This window comes from Tachypleus tridentatus, chromosome 13 (genome assembly GCF_004210375.1).
Source record: "Tachypleus tridentatus isolate NWPU-2018 chromosome 13, ASM421037v1, whole genome shotgun sequence".
Taxonomy (NCBI): domain Eukaryota; kingdom Metazoa; phylum Arthropoda; class Merostomata; order Xiphosura; family Limulidae; genus Tachypleus; species Tachypleus tridentatus.
The window spans coordinates 15259768-15273794 of NC_134837.1; the positions used below are offsets into that span (position 1 = coordinate 15259768).

Sequence of the window (14027 nt, forward strand, 5' to 3'; positions counted from 1 at the left end):
AGTCCAACAATGTTTGAAGACACTAGTGTTTTCGTAAACCATATACTGTTGATTCTTGCTCTCGAAAATTTTCAACAAATTTAGAGAACAGGTGGGACTTGCGCAATACACATCCAACAATATACGTCATATGCATAAAAACAACTACACTGAAACAAATGTATGTATTAAAATAAATGTTTTGGGCTTAATATGTTTTCCAAAATGTAATTGATACGTCTATTTTATAAACCTCGATAGAGTAAGACAGTAATATTTTAGAAACTGCATAAATACCAGCACTGTACTGTATATCACTCCATTACATCTGATTTTATCTAACAAACTTTGAATTTTTTTTTATTCTGGATACACAACAGAATTAAGAAGTTTAGAAAAATCGATAATTGGATTACACGATAAGATAAAACTAGTTACTGTGCTACGTACGATAAATTAGAGAAGCAACACTTTTTATGATAAAAATCATGAAAAGGTCACGTACTTGCAAAAGCCAATGTTAAGGTTAGGATTTGAATAGATATCGTCAAGTTCGTTCTAAAAACATACAGTCTTGAATATTTTTCTGTTATCTAATAAAAGATATAACAAATTAATAACATTTCAGGGTGGAGAGCACATTTTTGTTCACCCCTGTTGGTCTTTAGATTTTCTAAGGATTTGTGTTAAATTTGGTTAGTTGACAGTTGCAGAAACAATATATCTCAGTTTTCAAAACTTTGAATGGCTCAAAGATACAATTTTTTGGTAATATATTTTTTAATTTTTTTGTGTGTGTATAGTCTGATATTTAATTTTGTTTCACCAAAACGATATAATAAAATAATATTTATTCTTAGATTATCTCTTGAGAAACAATGCTGTGTTCAGTAGTTTTGTACAAAAAATATACTACCTATGGTTAAATCGCATCAAGATGTTTCAGAAATAATTTGAAAACTGACACTCGGTTGTCCAAATATTGAATTTAAAACCGTCTTGTGTAACCAAATTTGACAAGGTAATTGATATATGCAAGTCTAGGCCACACTGTCTTGCAGTTATTTAGTGTGTGTTTAATGTAATTTGAAAAGAGACACACAAGGATAATCTATTTGGTAAGTTTAGAGCAAACTTTACACTAAAGGGACCACTGGAAAAATGTATATCTGATAATTGTAATGGTGATTTATTTTGTTTATTGATATATAATACTGAATCTTTATTTTCTTTAGTGATATCAGACAGTAAAGTTTTTTTCTACTTACTTGTATTTCACATTGAAGCTTACTTCTGTTTACTGATATGTGACACATAAGCTTTCTTTTGTTTATTGATATCAGACAGTAATGTTTCTGTTTACTGGTATCTCACACTGAAACTTTCTTTTGTATATCAATATCTGACAGTAACACTTTCTTCTGTTTAATGACATTCAACAGTAAACCTTTCTTTTATTTACTGATAACCAACAATAAAGCTTTTTTTTTGTTTACTGATATGTGACACTGACACTTTCTTATGTTTACTGATGTCTGTGTTTACTTTATGTTTCAGATAAAGAAGTTTAATAATACCTAAACTGTTTGATTGATTTATGTGACAACAAAATGGAACAAAGTAATGTAACGTGTTTTTAGCTATAGTTGTGTTTGAAAAATCATATTTTTTTTGTAAATTTATAAAGTTACATTTTTATTTTAATGTGTTTGTCCAGAGCCAACCAATTCAGGGGATGCATTTCACTGGATGCCCAAAGAACATATGTGCTTCTTGTTTTATTTGGTGAGTCATATTCAACAGAGACTGCATGTAGTTGTTTTAGGCCTTTTGTAATCATTAATAATTTTAATCTCTTGATGATTTAACTTGGCTCCTCCATATTTTTATAAATATGAAAAATATTGATTTTCTTGTTCATTAGTTTACGTCAAGGATAGGTAGTGCTACCAATACTGAAGCAAGACACTGCTATTTATAATTTAAAATGCAAGTGACATTGTATTATAGTGATCATTGTGCTGTGTGAGACCTCTGTGTAAACTGTCCTGTTTTTTTCACTGAATAAATTCTTAAATTCACTTTGTAGTTACATAAGCATGTTACACATTTTTTATGCTACTTTCAGGAGAAATTGTAGACTTTAGGTACAGGTGACAGTCAAAACTTAATAAGTAGAATATCCAAACTGTTGATTGTGTTAAGAATCTACCATATTCAGAGGATTTTCTCCCCATCAGTAACTCAGTGATAGCTTTGAAAAATTTTACTTATAATAATCCAGTTTTTGTATCTGTGATGGGCACAGCACATATAACCCATATTTTAGCGTGCAATTAACAGCAAACGTTTCTTTTCCAGGTTACTGTTTGCACTGATGAAGCTCTTACCTAGCAAAACTAAAAAATAAGTTTTTTATAATTTAAATTAGATAATATAACAGTAAAGTTTCAGACTTACAATTTACATAAATTAGATTTTTTATGAATATTTAACCTCATTTTTCTCGAGAATATATGGCCAGTGTTACTGATAACTGAACTTTGTAAGAAGATTTTTTAGTGTTTCTAACAGATTTTATATGGATAGAAAGCATGAGTAAAAGTAGATAGTTTTGGACTTCTGACTCACTCTGTCAGTTAACTCACTACTAACTTTCACAGACAGTTGAGAAAGTCAAGACAAGAATATAAGATCAAAATAAGATGTTAATATTAGTTTAGAATGCAGCCATCATAGATAAATGTAACTTTTCCTCTGTATATTTCAAAATATATAGCATAACCTTTTTAATGATGTAACTTTTCCTCTGTATATTTCAAAATATATAGCATAACCTTTTTAATAATTTTTCAAAGCATTTTAGTTCACATAGTGTATGAGTTGCATCATATTGTGCATGAGCTGAACGCCTTTTTTCAAGCACTCCACAGTAATGCTAAGTACTCACAACTAAGTAATAAATACAGTTTCTTTGTGTTCACAAAAGTAGACTTGGTTTTAACTCATAAAAGAAATTTTAATGATTGTATCATAGACCAACAATCAATTATTTCTAATGATTGTATCATAGACCAACGATCAATTATTTCTGATAATCGTATCATAGACCAATGATCAATTATTTTTGATGATCGTATCATAGACCAACAATCAATTATTTCTAATGATTGTATCATAGACCAACGATCAATTATTTCTGATAATCGTATCATAGACCAATGATCAATTATTTTTGATGATCGTATCATAGACCAACAATCAATTATTTCTAACGATTGTATCATAGACCAGTGATCAGTTAAAAACAGGAAGTTCTCTTAATAATCTTGTTCCATGATGAGGTTAATGTTTTACTATTTTTGCTTATTGCCAGAAAATCCTATTATGTTGAATGTTTTGCTGTCTTGAATCTATTACCTTTCTCAAGAAGTATTACACAAGGAAAGTTTCAGTTAAAGTTGACCAGGTTTATTTTCTTAATATTGTTCTTTTTTTATTTTCTTAGTTTTACTTCCTGACAAAATTATGTCCTTCCCTGTTGGTTATAGGGTCCTAATCATAAAAACTTTAAACTGCAATACCGTTACTGTTTGTTATGACATCCTAATCACAAAATTACTTTCAGTATTGGAATTAACCTTCTAATTAGTGACTGGGTTTCCTATGCATTTTACACGAGTAATAGCACACAGTTATTTTGGCCAGCTTATTACACTAGTTCTTTTTGCACACAAATGTTTTATTTTTTTTTGTAAATTATAGTAAAATTGTAACAACATGATTAAAACCAGTTATTTGACACCTATTAATTTAGGTAATAGTTGAGGAATTAAAGATGATATTCAAGAAGGATTATCTTATAATTATTAAAACATTATAAAATTTATCACACATATCCATAATCAAAAGTTATTCTTTATATTAGGTGCTACCTCAGAGAAACACTAAAAGAGACTGCTGACTGTGAAAACATGAATCTTCTGACTTCATGTTTTTTTGTCCTACTTCATTCCCAGGGTAATAACCAGGTGAGTTTTTATCACTATGTGCATTGATTACTTCTCATGCAGACACTTGTGTGCCAGTTTACAAACTTGGCCCTACATGTGAACACTACAGTAGTGTTAATGTTTTTGTGTCAGTTTACAAACTTGGCACTGTGTGTGTGAACACTAAAGAGTGCCAACTGTTAATTGTCAGTTTACAAACTTGGCACTGTGTGTGTGAACACTAAAGAGTGCCAACTGTTAATTGCAGTAGTGTTAATGTTTTGTGTCAGTTTACAAACTTGGCACTGTGTGTGTGAACACTAAAGAGTGCCAACTGTTAATTGCCAGTTTACAAACTTGGCACTGTGTGTGTGAACACTAAAGAGTGCCAACTGTTAATTGCCAGTTTTCAAACTTGGCACTGTGTGTGTGAACACTAAAGAGTGCCAACTGTTAATTGCCAGTTTACAAACTTGGCACTGTGTGTGTGAACACTAAAGAGTGCCAACTGTTAATTGCCAGTTTTCAAACTTGGCACTGTGTGTGTGAACACTAAAGAGTGCCAACTGTTAATTGCCAGTTTACAAACTTGGCCCTACATGTGAACACTACAGTAGTGTTAATGTTTTTGTGTCAGTTTACAAACTTGGCACTGTGTGTGTGAACACTAAAGAGTGCCAACTGTTAATTGCCAGTTTTCAAACTTAGCACTGTGTGTGTTTGAAATGCTTATCTTAATTTCCATCTTAAAAACGCTGATAGAAGTAAATCATTTCATAATTCAAGAACAACTATATAAAATATGTGTACAGGCATGCTTTGTACTATAGAGTATTATTCAAGCAGCTGAACTCTGTAGAGATTTTTCTCACTTTTCTAATGGTAAGTTATAAATATGAAACAGATCTCTGTTGTATATTACTCATTTTAATTCTTCCTTTATACATCAGAAACTTGTTTTCATATCTGTTCAGATCACAATTACAAATTATAAAAAATACACAAATAGTCCACTCATGTTGTGTGAAATCACTGGATCAGTTACAACATTATTGCTGTTGTAGGACACCACACATATAGTTAGCTCAGCAATGTAACTGGTAATTAAAATACAGTATACCACATTTTAAATCCTTAACAAAGACTCTTTATCAATTATCATCGAATGGAAGAAAAAAATTCCAAAGATACCTGAGAAAACTTGGAAACAAAAATGTCTTAGATGTTTGAATGATGATGAGATGACAACTGTTAAACAACACATTATATTAAGTTGCTACTGTAGATGTTATAGACACGGTTATCAAAAATTCAGTAAAGTCACTAGCTAAAACCAAATTTAATTAATAAAACAACAGTCTAGTGTATGCTGTGCATTAACAATTGCAGCATTACATAATGTTGAAAATACTTCTTAATAAATACAATATAAAAATTAATTACCTCAACTTTTCTAATGTTACTGTAACAAACTAAGTGTGTATATATGTATTTATGTATGTGACCGAAACAATAATTATAATGTAGTGCAACCTATCAGATGTCACCAAAAACAAAAATATATTAAAAGTATTTTCAGTTTGGGTATTCTAGGTTCAGACAATTAGAAACATAACTACAGTACATGCAACAACCATTTCTGTATCATAGAACATCATTTTAACTACTCTCCTAATAATAACACAACTTTCCTTAGGACTGTACTTGAAGGTTTGATTATATCTTTATTAATGCTATTTACAAATATAGTTTTTAAAAAAGTAACTGTTGTTTTTTCAATAAACGTTACCACATTTAATAGATAAAAACATTACAGTTTGTATTAGTACAATCCGAACACTTCTTCCTAGCACTATTTGCCAGAAAATAAAACATTTTTTTTTAATGTTCACTTTTTCTAAATTTCTTTGCTATAACACTGTCTTAAAACAGCCGAGTGTCTGCTATCACTAACTAGTAAGCTTCCCACAGGTTGTTGAGTATCATGAATGTTACTAATTGTTTAACTTTTGTTTCTCATTTCAAGGTTTTAATTGGTTAATGTGCAGCTCCTACTGTCCTGTCAAAGTACATGACATGTGTTACTCATGAGATGCCTGTAAGCATACCTTGTGATAAAAATTTTATTATTATTTTTACCTAATCTACCTTATCTAACCTAGAACATTTCTACTTTTTACATTTTAGTTAATTTTAAAATGAAAATCAAGGAACACATGAAAACAAGAAATAAGGTACTTAGCTGGGTCATCTTCTTTTTGCTGTCACCTGTCGATGATACTTAATCCCACTTTTTAATACTAATTGTACTACTGCAATAAATAACGTTTTATTTAATTAAATAGTGTTCCAAAGAACAAATAATAATATGCAAAAATCAGAATATATTCCAAAGCTATCACAATTATTCTGGCTTTCGAACTGTGTAACAAAAACCGTTAGAAATTCACCTTAACTCAGGGTATCTATCCTGTGGAAATAAAGCTTAAACTGGAAGCAAAAGTGACAATTATGTCTCTAGAAAACAATATATCATTTGATAGATGTAAACGTTAGCTTTCTGTTGGTTATAAATAATATAATATTAAATGTCAGAGAGAAGTACTTGTATTTGTGAAAGACAGAATGTGGAAGGTGGGCATGGCATAAGGGCTTTTATTTTCCAGTTTATGGCTCTGAAACCAAATAAGATTGAAGGCTATAAAAATTATGGTTTGCCTGAGAAATAGCTTTATTATAATGAAGAATTAACATTGAATTCCAAAATTCTTGCACAAATGGTAAATAAATTAAAAACAGAAGACATAGGTAATAAGTATCGTGATTCTCATGTTAAGGAAGATTGAAGTTTTTAAAAAAATATTTCCTTATAAAATTAAGAATTGAAAACTTCAGTGATATTAAAAGCATTAATTATGTTTTGATGTCAAGCTTATTTATGTATGTTGATAATAAAGTAGTTCAATTACACTTTGAATTTAACTCTGTGAAAGATTGTGACCTACACAATATCTAAGGGTTAACAGTGTGACTATTACAAAGGTAAATTAAGATACTTTGGTGTGGCAAATGCAATTATAACACATGAATGAAAAGTTTAGCTCAACTCATCTTTAGCTCACTAAAGAAGACTGAGATCAGAATATAAGGTTTTAAACAAAGAAACGTAATAACAGGGAGGCAGAAGAGAAAGTGAGCAAATAACAAGATACAAACTTTTATGTGTCACAGGTGTTGTTTATAGTAAGGAATTAATACATATTAATTATATTATACTATATTAACTCAATGAAATTATAATTCAAGTGTAGAAGAAGTTTCAATACAACTCACTTGGGACCTATAAACAATTCTAAATGTAACAAACAGTCCTTACCTTCCTCTCTTTTTAGCTTTTAGTTTCATTTAATATCAAGTAGTAATTAAAAGAGTTGTGGTTGTGAGTCTTGTAGAAATATAGGATGGTCTATTTTGCATTCTTATACATGTCATAAAATAAAGGAGGGAGATTGGTAGTTTTACACTGTAGAATTCTAAGTGCAGTTTTATTTCTACTTTAAAATTATATGTAAATATTACACGTAACTGCTTTTCCACAGCTGGCTACAGAAAGAGAAAGGTTGCAGGAGTTGAGATGTTGTGGTTTTAAGCACTCAGCTCCTAACCCTTAACTCATTTTCCATTGGTGCTGGTTAGTTTTATATTGGCATCTGGATATTGTCTGATATGTTGAATACCTTCAGTGTATTTGGATGCTATGGCCACAGGTGTTATCCATTGTGACAACAAAGACTGGTAATTCAAAAATAATTGTTAAATTTTTAAGTTTCTTTGTAAAGTTTGATTTCTATATGTGTGTGTATATGTATAATATGCATGTGACATCCATTTTTTTGTGTGTAAAATTTTATTAAGATACTGTACTGATATTCAAATCAAATTACATTATGTAATTTTTTCCATTGTCATATACATGATGTTATCAGCCTAATGGAAACATTATTTCAATACCTAAAGGTTATTATGTATGGTTTTAACTTTCATTTTAGAATAAATCTACACAAAAGCATTTAAAGAAATCTTCATAAAAGTATTTGAAAGTTATATGTATAAAAAAGAAAAGTTCTATTTAAAGATTTCCATGTATGTTTTGTGTTACATTACACTGAAAATAAAGAAATATAACACATTGAATACTGAGAAGTCCAGGGCTGTGGAGAGCCATTATGGGCCCCAGAGCAGCAAGCATTAAGCCTCCCACTCACACTAAGGCATTATATATAGGCTCTCCTCCTGAGCCCCAGCTCCCCTGATCACTCTTTTTCATCAGGTCTGGAGAAGTCAACACATATAAATTAATGGTTATCTGATGATGCCAAACCATAGAAAGTTTGATTTAAACCACTAATGAGTGATGCACTGTTTGGCCTAGTTGTTTGTGATTGTTAAATGAATTGTTTTGGTTTTGCCTTCATAATATGATTAAAAGTGTGAAAACTAATATTTATTATATTCATCTTAATTTTCACTGTGTGTTTATTTTTCCACAAACTCTTTCCATACTTTTAGAGGTGCCATGATCAAACTTGGTAGGTGAACACAGGGTTGCTTAGGGATGTCCTTAGCTGCACAGCATAAAGTCTCCACAAATGGTAACCAAAACATGCCTGTTAGACCCCCTAAACATGATGAGGGTCTAAAACTGGCTGTTTAGGGTTTCCAAACCCAAATTTGACATTACAATTAGTGTTTTTGGTCTCCTTAGGATCCTGAGGGGTGCTATCCCTGAAACTGTGTTCATACCATAACTCACAAGCTGGTGAATCCAAACGTGGTAGATGTTCTTGGATTACACAACTAGGTGGGTGGACTAAATGTTTGTTTTTCTAGGTACAGACCCCATCACAGAGTAGTTTTAAAAGTAGTTGAGGATAATTTAGGAACTTAATTAGTATAGTTAGCTTTTATGAATAAGAGGGGAGCTTTAAATCATACAGCAGAACATTGGTATTTTATGATGGTACATACTAAATGTCTGGGTGTAATGAAGGAAACCATAAAATGAAGGGTGTGGAATTTTTGTAAAAATAATTTTTAAACAATCTAGTTATTCCCTCTTTATTCCTAAAAACACAGTGTATGTGATGTCAGTTTTCTTTATATACATCTATACTACACATGCATAGTTTCATCTAAGCCTATTCGTGGGTCAATCTGTGCATTCCAGTAATGACAAGTTTCTACATTTTCCAAGTTGATGTTGAGATTTTCTACTAATTTATATGCTGTAACGTATTATAACAATTACCATTTAACTTCTGTTTTCTTTTAAGTAAGAAAGAAAGTCTACTTTCACCATACAAAACAAATATTTCAAGATACAAGGAAAATAATTATTTACATTAAGTATATAGTTATTTTTCAAATACTAATAGGAAAAGCTTCTATTCACAATGTTTGTTTTCCTAGTATAAAAGACTTCAGGGTCTCCAAAATCTCAAATAAAACTCCAAAATTTTGTGTACTATAACAGCAGTTAAAAGAACTGTCGATTTCCCCTTTCCATACCTACTCAAGGATATATCTTTACTCAGCTATGTTCAAGTCCATTTTTCTAACTACTCATAGATATCTGCTGCATGTAGTCAGTGACTCTCCAATATTAAAACTAGATGTAGAAAGGTCATACACATGTACTAAGTTCCTAATTTAGAAAAGGATTATATAACCTTAAAATGTTCTTTAAGGCTTACATTTCATGACCTATCTTTGTGTCAAGTCCTCATGTTATGAACTCTCAATCATTTCAATGAGTTGCATTAAAACTTGTCCAAGTCAGTATGAATATAGATATTATAAACGACCTTTAACCTTGGTAATCTAGTGTTGTGCAATATTGCACTAGAATTTTGGTCCACGTTAAAAGTGTGGTGTCATTACAAGTCTTCTAATCCACATTTTTGTTCTATGCCTTATTTTCTCCAGCTCAAACAACCAAAGAGTTCAATAAGAAACAAGAAACATAGGAGATAAACTGCCAGAAGTATTGACTGTAAGAATAAAACAAAAACACTTTTCTGTACTTTTATATGTGTGTTTTTCCCTTGAAATCTCTTTTCATTTTATCCTCTCTATAATTTTCTTGGATCCTGCTGTACTGGAAATATTTCATATTGTGTAGTATAAATTTGCTTCAATATTACCTAGTATGGTGTTTTGGCATTTTGAAACTTAATTATTTAAAAAATAATAAAATTTATTGTGTTCTTTTGTATTAATATCAAATGATCATTTCTGACATTGTACGTTGCCAGTTGGTCCATGTGATATGCTCACACTGTGTCATGCTTGTATTGTTTAAGTACTATAAGCACTAACTGAGTCTAGCCTCCTGGATTATCAAAAAACAGAATATTGTCATAGTTTGTAATGACCTTTCAAGTGTACAAGTAAATTTCTTGGCAGACTTATTAAGTGGATAAGAAGCTACTTTATGACATTTTACATATTTTTAGTGGTGGTGCTGGGGGGGGGGCTTGAGCCCCCCAAATGAGCCAAGCCCCCTCAGCCCCCCAATATTGTTACCTACATATATTCATAAAATATGGAAGACACAATCGTCTATGTTGCTTAACAATTAGCATCAAAGAGACATAGAACTGTAGAACTCAACATCTTCATCAAGATGGAAGTATGTGTCATGCATCCCATAGCAACGTACTGAATGCACTGAAACTCGTGTTGTATTGCTGCTCCCTGTGTAATGCCATTCTATCTTGAGCTTTAACGAAGATTAGACAACCCTAAAGTGTCTTGTGGAGGGGGACAATGTTCACAGAACCACTGAATCAAAGGGCCTGTGCATCCTCCTAGATCAGCAGTTCGTAACCAGTCTAGTGGCCATAGAAAAACTATTGCTGATGATAAAACAGCTATCAGACCACCTCCAGTCACCTGACCTGCAGCTGGCCTCTGCAGAGGATGTAGTACAATCTGTCATATCAGAAATGAGAACTGAAGAAGCATGGAAAGACTTGGAAGAGTCTGCTGAGGATACATGTAAGAAAGTGGGAATATGTACTGAGACGATGTATCAAGGTGGAGAGTGATCTGCCCCCAGACACCTGGACAAATTCATAATCACATCTAGTACTGGCCAAAGAAATGAACAAACACAAGATGCCAGGAGACACGCCTTCTTTGCCATCATAGACAGGATGCTTAACAAGCTGAATAGAAGATTCTCCTCTGATGCCTGCAGTGTTCTGATGGGTGGAACTGCATTGAACACCAAACACTTCACATTTCTGGACAAACAAGCACTTTTAGGAATGGCAGTAAACTATGGTGTGGCAGAGGATGACCTCACAGTGGAGGTCCACCAGTTGAACTGGCTAATTGCCAGGAAGAAAGACAAGGGGCAGGAATTATCCACACCATTGGATCTTGTAACTGTGCTGGAGCCCTACAAGGATGCCTTCATGGATCTCCACAAACTTGTATACATCGCTGTGACCCTGCCTGTGAGAGAAGTTTCTCATGTCTGAAGCTTCTCAAGACGAACTTGTGTCAACAGCAGTGGTAACAACTGCACCAGCAACCTTGCTGTCATATCAGTAAACTCCAGGAGGGCAAAACAACTTGATATTGATACTGTTATAGACACATTTGCTGCCAATCATCAGAACAGGTGCATTGTTTTGAAGTAATATTGACTATAAACACAACATGATGAAAGATACTTAGCCTGATAGCGACCTTACTTTTCCTCAGAGTGTATTAACTTCACATGGGATAATTCGTTTCTGCTGTGTAAACTATGTCTTTATGTTATATTTCTTTTGATGTGTTGCTTTACTCTTAATGGTATATTAAATGTTCAATCTAAGCTAATCTTGATTTTCTTTATTATTATGTATTACCTTCAGTGGAATTTAGGTGAGTTTCCTCTTTTACATATATGCATATTTTCTTAAACAGATTATTTCTAATTTGTAATAATGAATTATTAATCAGAGTGTGAGTTTCCAATGATAACTGCATTGAAAATGCAGTTCAAAATAGCACACCTTTTTGAAATGTACCTTGGTATTTACATTATTATAATTTACCATCTATACTTAATATTGATGGCATTTTGGGAAGCTCCTCCACAGTGTAACAGTTTTATCTGTATGTGTGTTATCCATCTGCTACTTGACTAGGCCTAATGTGAGTGAAAGATTATAAAAGTGAAATATATTTTTGATAAACAAAAATGGAATTGAACTCTTGCACAGCAATGTGTTTGACTTAAACTATCAACAAAGTATAACTAAACTAATAACACATGATAAAATATATTTTTACAAATAGCTTACATGTTAGTTTCTAGTTTAAAGAATTTAGTTGAAAGTGTGATACATAAATAAAAAAATATGTGCTTTATGAGTTAAATATACACAACTTTTTCCTACTTATAACTTCTTTAGTGCTGTTTGGGTATTTTGTCCATCACTTCCTGTCAGCATATTCTATTGAGAGTTATATGCTAATTACAGTTTGTGAAGAGTTATGTGAATCTGACTAAACAGAAAGAAACTATCTTATATATTCCATAATTAGCAAATGGCACAGCATTAAAGTCCAGGCTTTATCCATAAGTTTTCTAATATATTTTTGTATAAACATGCTAGGAATTATGGATGAAACCAAAGTGTATTATTCAAAACAACATTCATAAATTACAGTTACATAAAAGTACAAAATAATTAGTTGAATAAAATTAAGAAAATGTTCAAATAATACTCAAAAAATTTATATAGAAAATACGTATCTCTTTCATTTACCTGTATTTTAATGTTATTTAGGGTTTGATTATTTCCCTTTTGTAGCAACACTGAGGAACAAGAGAGATGATAAACTTCAAAGTGCCAAACTGGGGTAAGTAGCAGCAGGTAAGGGTGCACAGATTAAGATTTTATTGACTGATACCAATAGCCAATGATAACAGAACCATATAGACTGATATTAGTGCAGATACGTTATTTTAAACTACTGAAACAAATTAATATTTATTCTATAGGTGATTTATTTTTAGTTGCATTTATTGCAAAGTTTCATCAAGAGCATTTACTTTTACAAAAGAATAAAAATAACTATAAAATAATTTAGAAAAATATTTTTTGTTGTCACTTATAAAAACACTTAGCAAAATAAAGATACATATATTATAACTTTTGAATTGTAATTTTTAACTTTATCACAGTTTATAGTAAAAGTTTTATATATCTAAATGTGATTATTAATCTCCACACAAAACATGTCACCATAAAAGTATTCAGTTTATTTTACAGAATTCAGCCCAACAACTTTATTACTTCAACAAACAAGACAGCTTTCAGTTTCAAAACAATGTGAATATGTTTATTAATATGTGAAATGTAGATCATACCATAAAAAAATATAAAAATAAATTGATAGTAATAATAATAAAAACTTATAATCAGTTTCAATAATTTACTTAATCAATAAATAAAAAAACATGTCAGAAGTATATTCATGGCTTCCAAGCTGTATCTAGTATCTGTGAATGAATGATTCTATTCACAAGAAGCAGTATTATTGGTTTATCACATATTAGTCAGTTACTTTTCTTGTCTAAAAAACTTTCACTGGTGATGCCTCCATTTCATATTTTGCAGCACGTAGCTTGTAGTCAACGTCCTATTGTTGTTTCCAAATCAAGCCCTTCTGAGAAAGTTTTATAGCTGATTAGCACTGTCTGTTCACAAACTATAACCAACACATGACCATCAGCTGTTTGTGTATTATGACATTCTATTCAGCAAAATGTAAAAATATCACTATACAATATAAGGAGGACAAATCTTTCTTAGTCTTCATATGATTGCTGTGCTAGTGAACCCAATAGTACAAGTCTAAATTATCTCTTCGTCAGATAGGTTCAGTAGTACCAGAAAGGATTAGCCTTGATATTGCATGCCTAATATGAGAATGAGGTTGATGCAGTCTAAAGCTATCTAATTAAAATGTTATGCATATTAAGCAGCAAAA

The 14027-nt window shown here is 31.4% G+C and overlaps 1 long non-coding RNA gene across 2 annotated transcripts; it reads left to right on the plus strand.

The window, feature by feature from the left end:
• The first annotated feature begins 616 nt into the window (after positions 1-616).
• Positions 617-13563, plus strand: LOC143240020 (uncharacterized). Of its 2 annotated transcripts, none has more exons than XR_013021521.1 (6): positions 617-747; positions 1697-1764; positions 3908-4010; positions 8737-8832; positions 12845-12893; positions 13307-13563. It is a non-coding gene; the product is annotated as an uncharacterized LOC143240020 (long non-coding RNA). The 2 variants fall into 2 exon arrangements; XR_013021522.1 differs by lacking the exon at positions 617-747 and adding an exon at positions 961-1097.
• Positions 13564-14027: the final 464 nt, after the last annotated feature.